The sequence below is a fragment of the Mirounga leonina genome, unplaced genomic scaffold (genome assembly GCF_011800145.1).
Source record: "Mirounga leonina isolate KUSES-001 unplaced genomic scaffold, KU_Mleo_1.0 Mir_165, whole genome shotgun sequence".
NCBI lineage: Eukaryota > Metazoa > Chordata > Mammalia > Carnivora > Phocidae > Mirounga > Mirounga leonina.
This window is the reverse complement of record NW_023270415.1, coordinates 9,518,309-9,531,938: the sequence shown is the minus strand read 5'-3', so window position 1 is coordinate 9,531,938 and position 13,630 is coordinate 9,518,309.

Below are 13,630 nucleotides of genomic sequence, written 5' to 3'. Positions count from 1 at the left end.
AGCTTCTAGTTATAACTACCAATTTACAGAAAATACAAGGGCCCAAAGACCATCATTAATCCACCACGGGTATGTAATCTACAAACTTATAGACATATAGACCTTGGGGAAACTCTACAAGACAAATGATCTAGTTACCTCAATTTAAAAAAAATTGCAAGTAAAGAGAGATGAAGAGGGGAACATACAGACTATTGAAAGAAATTAAGAAATACATCACCAATATCAGTGTATGAATCTGATTTCAGATTCAAACTCAAACATATCTATCAAAACTAACCTGAAGTCTCTTGGAGAAATGTGAATATTAAGTAAATATTTAATGATATTAATGAACCCTTCTTAATTATTTAGATGTAACAATGGTCTTGTAGTTTGTTTTAAGAGTCCTTATTTTTTAGGAATGCATACCAAAATACGTAGAGATGAAGCATGATATATCGGTTTTACTTCCAAATAATCCCACCAAGGGGTAGTGGGCAGAGATATAGATGAAAAAGATGACCTGTGTTGACAGTGTGGAAACTGAAAGCTGGTGCACCTGATTAATTGTACTACTGTCCTTATTTTTGTATTTGATGGCAAATTTTCAAAATAAAAAGCTATTGTGTTTCTTTTCATCTAGATCACATAGAAGTGTAGTGATTAGAATTACAATTAGGCATGGGTATATTTCAGAATGTTACTAATGGAAAGGAATACAGAAGTCAGCTCTTAACTTGAGAAGGAAGTACCAAGGAATCTATTCTGTAGCACACAAGATACATAATAACAGCAAACTGAGATTTTATTCTCCTTTATTTCTAGAAACAGTGGGACTCTTGCAACTCCATCCTGAGCTCTTTTCTCCACAATTATTTGACCTGGGGTGACGTGGTGGGCGGGAAAAAGCCAAGGAGGGGAGACACTTGGTTAGATCAGAGCGGATTTGTTTCCTGCCTGTTGATTCTCGCAAGACCTCCTTGTAATCCTGCCAGTTTCAAGGGAAAGGAACCGTGACAGGGAGGGAATAAATAGTCCTTTTAAAAAGCAAAGGTTGTTTCTCAATTTCTAGAAGTTCATAATCCTGATCCCACTAATTTTTTAATGAATGAGTAAAGGAATCTGTCTTTTTCTTGTTCTGTATCCCTTAGCAAAGTGTTTAGGTATAGAGGAACTTGGTACCTTTCCATTCGGCCAATATTTATTAATCACCTGCCAAAGCCAGGACCTGTGCTAAGAACAGGAACATTCACTGAATGGAAGTAAGAAATGGTTCTGTATAAACCCATCTCTCTGAATGCCCGGGAATTTCCAATTATGAGCGTCCAGGCAGGAGGGCACATGGCTCAGGGCACAGGCATCCTGTGACTTTATTCATTAGCTGTCTGTTCCCATCAGGCTCCTTGGAGGCAGACGGTAGGGATCTCCTTTCAGTGGGAGTCCACAGGATCAGGTCATTGCTCTTCTGTCATCCACGGAGAGCTTCTGAACTGACTGCCACGTTTAGCCAACGTCCATGTGGACCCAAGAGGTGAATAAGGGGCCAGTGCCCTGCCCCTTCCTTTGTACTTCGTATGAGAACCTGTTCCTTGTTCCCTCAAAGGATCATCCTTTCCCACCTTAGGATCTCTGAAAGGACTGATGCCAGGTCTGGCTATGGCTCTTAGGCAAGTAAAGTTAAATTCTTGATTTTGTCTGTGGTTCTACAAACTGTAGAATAAGTAATATATGCAGTATTTAAGAGCACCATACCTGATCTTCTAAAAACAGGTAATATATTGCTCTCCCTCCATGCTAGGAAAGGATGCTAAGTTCCCAGGGCTCCCCACAGGAGCACACACTGAAGCCCACCCACCAGCCCCACGCTGTCCCCTGAGAGCATGCTTGTATTTATCCAACAGGGTGTTCCCAGTGCATAACACGATGCTTGACACAAAACAAGTATCATGAAATCTTTGTGGAATGTACTGAATGGCTGTGTAACAAATCCCTGAACTCAGTAAATCGGCTGTGAGCTCAGTTTACAATCTGCCTTTTCCGTAGGTACACAGTCTCCAGATAAACAATTCTCTCTGTGTTATCGCCATCACACGTGAGTTTCCGGGCATGCATTATTTCACAGTGGTCATTTGGAGGAAGAGCAAAATTTGAACACATTGAGTAATATGTTGTTTTGACAGGTGTCACAAATGCATTGTGATACATTCAAGATGCCATGAATTTAAATGGAAAAAAAAATTTTTTTTAATTCTTTGGATAACCCTCAGCATTGAGTCTTCTGTTCCCGCAGAATTGGGAAGACAACAAATTTAACTAGGCGCAGCTTTCTGGAAAAAGCAAAGGCCTTACTATATGGAGAACAAAGTAATTTGGGGTGGCAATCTACTCTGTAAGTAGGACACATTAAAATGTAAAATATGGGAATTTTGAGATCAAGTATTTTCTTTGATTTTTTTTTCTCAGTATTTCAAAAGCCAGGGGAAAAAAGAGCACTTCTCTTTATATTTTTAATTGAAAAAAATTTTTTTCAGATAGTTTATAGAGGATGATCTGATTTTTTTCCCCACTAAAACAATTACTTTTACTCCCAAACTATAGGTGGGCCCTTGGGTATAAAAAGAACAGTAAGATTAAAGAATCTCAACATCCAGCTATTGTACTTGGAGCACTGTGTCCTGGAAACGTTCTGGAGGGTTTGTTTGTTTTTTTAAGATATTACCCTGAAATCTGAGACATACTTGGACCTAAGACTTTTTCTCCAAGTTAACATGGAACAACTTCAGGGAAATCCAATTAACATATTGTTAATTACAAAACTGGGAACTTAATTAAATGCACCTTGTAAGACCTATATGGAACTTCAAACAAATCCTTCTAGGAAATAAACTTTTAACTTCTTTTTTGTCTAATTTCAAATCTATTAATAAACAAAAGAAAGTTTAAGTACAATAGATTTCATAACAATTTAATTTTACCAAACTTCAGTAATTTCTACCAAAGACTGTTTATGTAAGCTAACTTGGGAATGGAACTGTAATTGATATTGTTGAAATAAATTTACTTATCTGATTAAATATATTTCTTTGTGTCTTCCAAAAGGAGCTCAAGCTTTTGTTTGGAATCCCTAAGTAACAATTTTTTACTTTAAAAGCCTCTCATTATTTAATGTTCAAATGGTATAAAGCTGATGCTTTTAAAAAAGAATTTACTTGGGTCAGGAGTTTTTTAAAGTCTTCTATGAATTAAAAACACTAGTAAAATAGTGTCTGAGATCCAAAAGTATTCAATCTGTTTGGGGAAATATGTTTGTCAGGCATGAGCTTTTCCACTTAACTTTGTTTTACTAATTTAAAACTCAAAGAATTGTTTCTGTCATAATTAAAAGATTTTAAGCAGCTGCATGACTTTGTTCTTTCAGTGCTTGGAGGGGTTTGTTTTTCTGTAAATATGTAAACCTATCAAAGGAAATAAATGAACTTTATGTGCATCCAACATCTATTAGCTCATTAGAGACAGGAATTTAGCAAACACAGCCAATAAAGGCAGTAAACAAATTGGCCCCCTGGTGCTCGGGTGCCGCAGTAGCTCCAAGGGCTTTCTTGAGGGGCTGTTTTCACCAGGGAGAAGGGATAAATTGCTCATCCTTAGGGGAATATGAATTTCTCCACAATGAAGCATTTGCTCCAGATTCAATGCTGAGATTAGGGACAGAGAAAAGCATGCTTCTGGTCTCTGAAGACCCCTATAAAGCCTGGTGTAAATAAGAACTTGCTCTCGGAACTGTGAAAGAAGCAGGCATTCCATAATTCACCTGATGAATATGGATGAATGAGGGGAGCCCTCAACAAAACGCTGGTGTGTTCACCCTCCCCTTAGCAGCTCCTGTCTCCAGCATCGTCAGCATCATTACTTATGCCCTCTGGGTTTTGGGTTCCTCAACTATAAATGAAGAATATGTAATAAATGGTCTCCAAGTTGCTTTCAGCTCGAATATGATCTTAATTCATAGGAAGGAGTAGAGGCTGATAAATGCTTGTCATGTTCCCCACTCTCAGCCCTGGGGGATTTTTATTTAGCAAGAGCCTTAAAGCTTTGGTATCTTTACCCCAAATCATAAATCTTAACCATAAAAATATAATAGAATATAAAGGGGGCCTTTAGAGCACCCCACAAATTATGCCTTTCCCCAGCCATGTCCTTTTCCTAAGCATGAAGTCACTAATCTATTATCTAATCAATTTAAAGATACTTTTTTAGTGATGGCTGACCTCACATGTATTCTTTTTTTCAGTGATAGATATTTTAGAAAGTTGCAAAAATCTTTGGGGAAGGGGCGGATTCTGAGCCTGTGACAACCGAGTAGAGGAGAGTAGAAATAATTTTATATGGGAATTTTGTCAAGATTCAGCACTACACTCTTTCAAAACAGACAAATTATCCATGTAGGAAGCTAATACATTTAGGAATTCTCTAGAACACTTCTAAATATCTCAGAAAATTTCAGGAGTGAAAATTTAAAAGACAATATTTGTGACAACAAAATGTGGTTTTAATGCCTATTTTCTTTGGCACTTTGTGAAGCAGAAATGACTATTACCGCATGAACTCACTTTATGCATTCTACTAATTACAAGATGTTCATAACTTTGGAGTGATTAACTCCTCTGGAATTGGATATAGTCACATTCATTGAAAAAGGCAGATACTCAACCACAATCTAATAGTTGGGAGAAAAAATAAACATCTTAAATCACCAAGGAATTGTTTATATTTTCTTCATGATGGGCTCATGTGTCTTATCTTGTTTGTATTTATGATCCTTCCACCTCGAGTTTCTGGTTCATTTGCCAGATGGGGACTGGGAGTTCTGTTTCATTTGCCTCCATCTCTCCACGACACAAAGACATAGAATCCCGATGGACAGGGGTTCCCCATGAACTACAGGTAGATGACCTTGCCTGATAACTGGAGGACCACAGCCATTCTGATGAGGTCAAACACATGTCCGCTAATTACAGGTCACAATGCAAAGCTGAAGGTATGCATATGCCAAGAAGTCATCCCTGTTTCCGAATGTCATATGGACAATCGCAGGAAGGTTGCAGATCTTCAGCTCTTCTCTGGGGAACATGAAGGACAGGAAAGAGGAGACGCTCCTAGCTCGTCTACATGGAGAACACCGTTGAAGGATTTTCTCACAGCAGTGCTTGGTCTTCCTGGACCAGATGGAGAGGGAGGAAGTGGACCAGGGCACACTGCTATTTCCAAGCACTCTTTCACCTGGAACCAGATTGTTCTTGGAGTTACCGGAAAAAGTAATTCAGGGGGATTTAATGCACAGGGACAAAAAGAGAGAGAGAAAGGGTTACCAGAAAAAAAGGAGCCTTAAATTTGTCATAAAAGTTAAACCTGAAAGGGTATGAGGTCACCAGGACCATGAGAACACCATCTTTCTTCACATAACCCATCCCCCCAAAAAAGTCTTCTCTACCGAGTGCCTTTTTTATGACTTAGGTAGGACGCACACACACGTCTATCAACAGGACAACTGCCATCGCCCCCAGCAGCACAGGCCAAGTCTTATCCCATGACCCTCAGGTATATCTTAGTTTCAGTTCTTCACTGAACAAATACGGTCTACCTCTCCCTTGTATTATTACCTGTTCCTGGTGAGGAGCGCCTCTCTCAGCTCCGGCCACAAAATGGCATATCTTCCCTTAGCTGGTGTAAATGAACAGGGCCATGGGAGAGGTTGCTCATCTTCAGGTGTTATAAGATCAGTCTGCATCCTACTGGGTCATGTGCAGCCAGGCTGGCCACACAGCCCCACACCCTGCCAGCTCCTTGCCACTTTCGTACGTCTAGATGTAAGCCTCCTCCTCAGGGCACACAGCCCCTGTGCAGAAGTTTGTCTTTCCACCAGCTTATGCCTTATAAGGAAAGCCCTCCCTTCTGGCCTGCTCAGAGCCTCCTGGGGGCCCCGGGGCCCGGTGCTGCACCCAGGTCATCTCTGTGAGGGAGAACTGGCCTTGCCCAGCTGTCAACAATGCCATGTGTTTGGCTACAACTGAAAGGGCCAGCAATGGTGATCTTTTCCTCTGCACGCTGACATCCTCTTCTGTCCAAATAACCTTTGGAAAATTCACAGCTTCTCGTAAGCAAAGTTTCAGAGTTCTTGAGACCTCCAGAGTCTGCTGCTATTTCTGAGTGCAGAGGCACAAACACAAACACAGAACATTTTGTCCAGGCCCTGCCCCCTGAGAGCACCATGACCAAACCTGGACTTTGTTTCCCAGAGCTCGCTCACTCAGTGTTGGCCTGCTAACACCTTCCACACCAGCTTGCCTGGGGCGTGGGAGAATTAAAAAGTTCAGCGGAGAAGCTTCTAGAAGAATGTGAGAGCCTGCGGGAAGAAAATGCCCTCCCACACGCACTTTTTTAAAAGTACTTCAGGAGACTTCAAGGAAATTTGAGATAAATATCATCTTACTGAAATGAGAGGAAAAATTTGAGTTTTATAAATATTCCTTTTCTCTCTCTTCAAATAACATTGTACCTTTCAAGAAGAGGGGAATGAAATTCAGGGAGACCAGAGTTCTATTTCCAATTTGGTCACTGCCTTCGGGTTTCATGGGCTTTGTTTTCAGGTCTCAACCTGTCTCTGATCTATCCATGTAATAATAATAATGATAATGATAATAGTAACAATAATAAGGAAAACAAACACTCAAGTAACATTAATTATGTCTAAGCTAAAATCCTCATAGCATCCTTAAGAAATACCATCTCCATTTTACAGATAGAGCAAGTGAGGCACAGAGACATCAAGTAACATACCGAAGATCATACAGCTCAGAAGTAGTGAGCTGAGATTCTAACCCAGTGTCCAGCACCAGGATCTATGGTCTTAGCCAGTCTGTGAAGCACTACCGAGACCTGAGTGCTTCCTATTCCAAACTGAAAGGTGTAAGAATTTGCTTGGAGATGGGGGGAGAAAGTGATAAAAGTTAAGCCAAGAGTAACAAATGCCTCTGCCCCTCCCTCAACATCCATTATTAAGCTGTATTTGTAAACCAGGTGTCTGTCTGTCCTCCCTGCTATCTCAGCATCCTAAAATCTCAGCTTAGAAACCCAAATTTCTCAGCATGTGATATTGGAAGCACAAGCTAAGATTTCTACAAATTTCTAGGTGCTTAAAACATCAGGGAGTATTTTGCCTTTTGGTCTCCTGTTTCTATGACAGCACAACATTAGGTCTATTCTCACAAAATGTTTGTGGAGAAATAGAGTTCTAATGAAAAAGGACCTGTTCCTGAAATGACATTGGACACGCCCCCCCCTCCCCTGCCCTGGGCATTTCTCTGACTTGCCCTAATCTCAACCTCTTCCATTTCCATCTTGCCTCCCTTTCTCAGTCCCACTCTTCCAACCCTAGTGGCCCAACGTCCCCAGCACAAAGTATAATAAATCCTCCCGCAAGCCTCATTCTTAGTGAGAGAGTTTTGCTACTTGAGTCTGCTCTTCAAAGTCTCATCCTCTACCCCAAGTGGTGTATCAAGGAGATTCAGGTGCTAGCTATTAAGATAATTACATTTGTCCTATCTCCTTGCAATGTGATAATGATGTGCGTGCGATCAAAAAGAGAAGGTGTGGTTGCATAAGACAAATTCTTAAGATGCAAGAGAATGTCTAAGCCTAATGCAACCTGTTATTTGATATTTGATATTTGATCCCAATTAAAGGCCTAGAATGAGGACCCTTGGGGGGAGGGACATGGAGACAAATAAGACAGACCAAATGGCCCCTCGTGAGGCTTACCTTTGAGAAGCAGAGATGGACAACAAATAAGCAACTGACCATATAACACAATGTCAGGCAGGGAGAGTACCATGAAGGAAAGTAGAGTAGATGCAGAGATAGAAAATGAAAATGTAGGAGGAGGTATTCTGAATAAGGTGGTCAAAGACCTCTGAGAGGCTATTTGGGCAGAGATCAGAATCAGTAAGGGAATGAGTCATGTGTGTATCTGGGGAAGAACACTCCAGGCAGAGGGAACAGCCCTTGCAAAGCCCCAAGGGGAGACCAAGGTTGACAAATGTGTGAGAGAACAAGGCTGTAGTTGAGTGAACACAGCAGTAGAATTTCAGGGCAGAGAAGAGCAGTCAGGGTTTTGACCTCTCAGTACAGAATTCTTTTTTTAATCAGCAAAGTACCTTGAACATATGATTCTCTAAAGATATATCTTCCCTGCTTAGACCTAAGTACAGTAATTTATATTTGTATTTGTTAGTCTTTATATTTATATTTGTTAATTTTTTTGCCAAATTTAATCCATAATAAAAATGTTCAAATGCCATGGTTTGAATTATGGTTATGTTATTTCCTCAAATTATTTTGTTACCTGAAAATTTGATCAGCCTACTTTCCATGTCTTTATCCTCAACACTGATAAAATTTCTGCAGTTTGAGTACATTGTATGCCATGGAATGAGAAATGTCCTTCAAAATTAAATGCCTCTTTATCAGACGATGCATTCTTAATGGTTATGGAACATGAAATATAATTTATTAGCTAATGCCCTATTGCAGTAGAGGCATTTTGCTTCCTTCTTGAAGACACTCCGTGTGTGTGTGTGTGTGTGTGTGTGTGTGTGTGTGTGTGGCCTCACGCTCCCCTTCCCCCAGAAAATATTTCTATCTACTCTTTCTCTACTCTTTACAAGGTTTTCTACTTCCATTCCCCTGGATGTTGTTGCTCTATTCTTGCTCTATTTGTTCTCCAGAAGGCTCTAGTAAACTTTTCAAAGTCAGACACTTAGCCAACTGAGCCACTCAGGCACCCTTTCTTCTGGTCGTCTCTTGATATGTACAGGTTGTGGCTATGCCTGTGGCTCTGGAGCGAGCCACACTACCTGAGTCCACAACATGGTTGTCTCCCTTCTCAGCTGTGCAGCACTTCGGTAAAGTCATTGGATGTCTCTGTGCCTCACTTTCCTTGGTTGTTAAATGGAGATAATAATGGTAGAGTCTCAGGATTGTCATGAAGATGAAGAGAGTTGATAACTGGAAAGTACTGCATACCAAACCTGGCTCTTAGCAAGGGTTCTGAAAACATCAACTTTGATTAATAGCACACATTTCCAGATGGCTATTTGCCCAACCAAGGAAGCTTTCCCGGACTCAGGCCATGAATTCCATCCTCCATGTGATTGCAGCTGTATCTCTTTTTATGGCTGCCATTGAGGAACTAAACCACCGTTGTATAATAAAGAATCTGAATGGCCTTCGTCCTCAGGTCCTAGGAGGGAGCCTCTAGACCCTTGGGATAGGAATGGCCCTGTTATTCATGGTGGGCCCTGGAGCCCACCTGAGTTTATGAGTTTATGCTAAAGACATCACTCAAGATGGGGTTTGGCCATGCCAGCCAGACCAACCACATGATTAGAGGTTTGGGAATTATCAAATATGGGGGGCAGGTAATAGGAGCCCCTGATTTGCAGCCAGTTGGTCAGATGTGTGGATGGTTTGGGAACCCAGACTTGTCGCTGACATCTAAAGTGAGGGCAGTGTCACACTCATGCCCTTGTGAAGAAACTCAAAATTGTACTGTGACCACCAAACTGCCCTGCGTCATGCCTAAGTTCAAGTGAAGTAATTGGACAACAACAAAAATTAATTCTGGTCTTGACTGTGGTATGGAACCTGTTTCTCTGTTATTCCACCTAAGAAATAACATTTCTTCCGTCACAGAACTTGCCTCAGTTTATCACACTCCCTAAAGGGAGGGCTGATTGAAATCTACTTTCCTCATTAGGCTATAAACTTCATGAAGAAGCCTGGAACTCAGTAAATATGTGCTGGATTGGTTACTGAAGAAAATTAACTAGCCTGAGAACTTCCTTTGCCCTAATACACTTATATCCAGGTTAAAAAATGCATGACGGATCTCTACAACTGATCCTCCCAACAGTGAGAAAAGTGATTCACATTAATAACTGTGAGAATAATTATTTTCTTAGGCACTGATCTAAGCATTGGGAATGAAGAGACAGTAAGAGCCCTTAAGATACTCAGGGTTTTTTTTTTTTTTAAGATTTTATTTATTTATTTGAGATAGAGAAAGAGAAAGCATGAGCAGGGATGGGGAAGGGGTAGAGGGAGAGGGAGAAGGAGAAGCTGACTCCCTGCTGAGCAGGAAGCCCAATGAAGGACTCGATCCCAGGACCCAGGGATCATGACCTGAGCTGAAGGCAGACACTTAACCAACTGAGTCACCCAGGCGCCCCAAGATACTCAATTTTTATGGAAACTGCAGGTCAAGGGAAATGTCACATCTGCTGTTATCAAGCAATAAATGGGGGCTTCTTTTGGTGAGCTACAGACCTAGAGTGTCCTGGGCTCTTCAACATTAGAAAGTATGTGTACCTTTGGCCTCTCACTACTTTGTGCACAGCATGACACATAAGAGGGGAGACGCCGTTTCTGTGTCTGATGCTCGATATTCAACCCCCTTAGAAGGGAAAGGCTGAAGACAAGACAAAAGAGGTTGAGAAAAAGAAACATAAGATCCAGTCAATGAAAATGGAAGATTGAAATATAAAACTAGTAGGAAAGCAGGCATAGAATATTTTCACTTATTCAACAAATACTCATTAGAAGTCTATCATTGTCAAGCATTGTGTTAAACACTGGGACACAAAGAGGAAATGACATGTTCCCTGCCCTCAGAGAGCTTATGGGCCAGTGGAGAGCCCAACAAATAAAGAAACAATTACAGATGTGTTAGTCCGCAGTTGTAATGGATGCATGTACCAAGTGCAGTGAGAGGAGAGGAAGAGGAACCCTGAGACTAGCCTGAGCTTGAAGGAAGACATTGCAAAGAAAGTAGTGTTGGAGTTGCAACTTGAATAACTTGTAGGAATTTCCCAGTGGCCAGGTGAAGAGAAGGTGTTCTGTTTGCAGAGAACCACACAATCAAAAGTGTGGGAGCACCAGGGAGAGTATATATTTGCCTAAATACAGGTTATTGTATGTTATTTAAATATAATGTGTGTGTGAGAGAGAGAGAGACAAACGGAGACTGAGGAGGGGGAGAGAGAGAGAGAGACTGTGTTAGGCCACAGATAAGCCTTGGCAGCTATCAAGAAACTGGATGGTAAAATACTGAATGTGCAATGTAATAAAGTTTAGATCACAACTTCTAAAAGAACTAAAAAATAAACAAATGGATGAACTAGAAAATGAACTGGATTGTTCTGAGGATGGGAGTCTCATCATCATATTGGGAAGATTTGGATATCATAAACATTATTCTGAAAGCAATGCAGAGAAGTCCAGAGAAGTGAAACAGACAGAAGCAAAGTAACATGATCTTTTAGTGCCACTATGTCAAGGGGCATTGGAGATAGAATACAAAAGACAGACACAAACGGTATTTAGGATATGCGATCAACAGACTTGCAGATGGGTAAGAGATGGAAAGGGATAGTCTTTGAAGTGTCCAAGGTTTCTGGCATGAATTCCCAAATAGATCATGGAGCCACTATTTGAGATGGGAACACAAAAGAGCAATTGGTGAATTCAGTGTGGGAAAGCCACATGGAGTTGTCTCATGAGCAGCTGGAGCTCAGAGGAACAGGTTCAATGGTGAGGAAGGCTTATGAACCACCAAGTCTAGGATATAGCTGAGCTCACAGACTAACTAAGCTTGATGAGGGAGACCTTATAAAATGAGAAGAGAGGAGGTAGGACAGCCTGCTCTGAAGAGCTTGATGCAGACATCCTGACCTTGATTATCATCTACAAGGAAGCTGTTCTAATAAGAAAACTAATAGTCTCTTGTCCAGAGTTTCATTCTGTGATTTTTCCTTTAGATTTCTTGTCCAGGTTGTCTACTTTCTTCTGTATATGCATATTTGATGAATAAATGCATGAAACTACCTGTTACTAACAGACTAAGCAATATGTCAGCAAGCTGAAAAAAAAGAACAAGGGAAAAATTAAAAAGTATTAAAACAGAAGCAGCCTTATTGTATGTATATGTTAATGGAAGAGACATAAATTGTATGATATTAATCAGAGTTAGACTAATAAAAATAACTAGTAATATTATCTTAAAAGGAACCAAAAGAATAGGAATGAAAATGAGGTGAGTTAAATTTGACATAATTTCAGATACAGGAAAAATCATGTGTGATTAATTCTCTGAGTATAAATGCATCACATTATCTCTAAAAACAGTTAGTGTTCTGTTGGGTGAATGGAATGGGACAGCCAGGTGGTGATTTCTCTTTGATTAACCAATTCGTATTTTTCCGACAAAATCAGCAGTTAATTTTGAGGCATTTCAACAGAGATCAGAACACCTTTATTCAATAAAGCAGAGACAGCTGTAGAAAAAGAAAAGAAAAGAAAAGCTGCAGAGATAAATGACAAACTGTAAGAGGGAGGAAATATTCAAATTAAGATAATTACCTTTCCATAAAAATACATGGAGAAGTTAAGTAAATTGCTGTATTTTTGTTCATAGCCAACTCAAGGCATCTATTTGCTATTTTGCTCTCCAAGAAATGTTAAAGCATAATTTGATTAATGGGGAAATATGATTTTAATAACAAATTTCACTACCAGAATGGAGCATTTTAAGAGCTGACAACTTCACTTGCAAGAGAGGTTTCTATTGTTTGGTTTGGTTTGGTTTGGTTTGGTTTGGTTTGACATGAACAATCCTAAGAAATTGCCTCTACTCTCTTCCTTCCCTATAAATGGAAACCTGGATCTTTTCTTCTTATTTGAATGTAATCTTTTGAACACAAAACCAGACAAGAGGATAATTAATTTATGAGACTAACTCTCCTAATTAAACACAACCCCATGTGTCTCTACAAATGAGCAGAAATCTTGAAGTGCCTCAGATTTTATATTTTTAAATGACCCTTGTATGACTAAATAAGAGAAATCATTCATTGAGCTAGCTTCTGTAAGACTATACAAAATGTCAAGATAATCAGGAGAAAAGAGAAAAGTAATAGCCAAGTATAACATCACAGGGGGCTGGGAAATGACATGAACCTTGTGGTGTCTTATAGACAAGACTGGCTACATCACCTACAGAGTCCAGTGCAAAATGAAAATGTCAAGTCCCTTGTTCAAAAATTGGCCCCAAAGCACCATTAAAGTGTCCTAAAATTTGAAACTTTTTTTGAATCTTTTTACTTTCTCTTATAGTCTTTCTCTTGACTTGTCATTGTGGGTTTTTTTTTTTTTTAATTTGCTATTTAGTGTTGTTCTAAGTAAATAAAACTTAAAAATTTTAATAGCACAAATTCTACCTTCCATCTTTACATTGTGCAATGTCAGTTTAAAATGCAAATACAAGAGCATTTAATTCCTATGCAGAATCACCAAATTACACAATTTGCATTTTGTAGCTCTTCCTTGCATATGTATTGTTACCAGAAGAGTGGAAATGCTGCATAAAACTAACTCATCTGTTTTTATGTCACTCCTTGATATGCATGCCCTCTACCAGCTCTCTACCTCAGGCTTATGGATGAGGAAGGAAGACTGAAAGGAAAAGGAACTATGCTTTCATCTGATGGTATTTTCAGTGTTTGGCTAATGTAAGGAAGTAACATGAGTAAAAAAG